This window comes from Penaeus monodon, chromosome 31 (genome assembly GCF_015228065.2).
Source record: "Penaeus monodon isolate SGIC_2016 chromosome 31, NSTDA_Pmon_1, whole genome shotgun sequence".
Lineage (NCBI taxonomy): Eukaryota > Metazoa > Arthropoda > Malacostraca > Decapoda > Penaeidae > Penaeus > Penaeus monodon.
Window position 1 is genome coordinate 14344084 of NC_051416.1, and position 325 is coordinate 14344408.

At 41.8% G+C, this 325-nt stretch overlaps 1 protein-coding gene across 1 annotated transcript in view; it reads left to right on the forward strand.

Annotated features, from left to right (window-relative positions):
- The window catches only part of LOC119593046 (chondroitin sulfate proteoglycan 4-like), a gene marked incomplete at its 5' end in the record, with an annotated part of 58475 nt that overhangs the window by 4096 nt on the left and 54054 nt on the right, over positions 1-325 (forward strand).

A 325-nucleotide genomic window follows, 5' to 3' on the forward strand; every position in this document is an offset into this window, starting at 1 on the left:
TGAAAAAGATTCAATTCCGGAGAAAATCCACGGATATCACACGCCCAGTTTCAACTAAGTGTAGGTCCCACAGACAAAAAAGGTAAATTGGTCAAACAAAGTCCAAGTTGGGCGAGAGGGACAATATGTAATTATCTCAGTTTAAATGGATCTTTTTTTCTCCCTTCGTCCACTTTCGTAATTACTCTCCTTGCTTGCAACACAGCACAGACCCTTGTCACAGAACTCAGCCAGTGATACTTTTCTCCCAATAGTGATTTTGTTCGTGAAAGGCCTTGTATTAAGCCTCGCGAAGGGGGACTTTACTGCTGTTCTGGTTTTTATG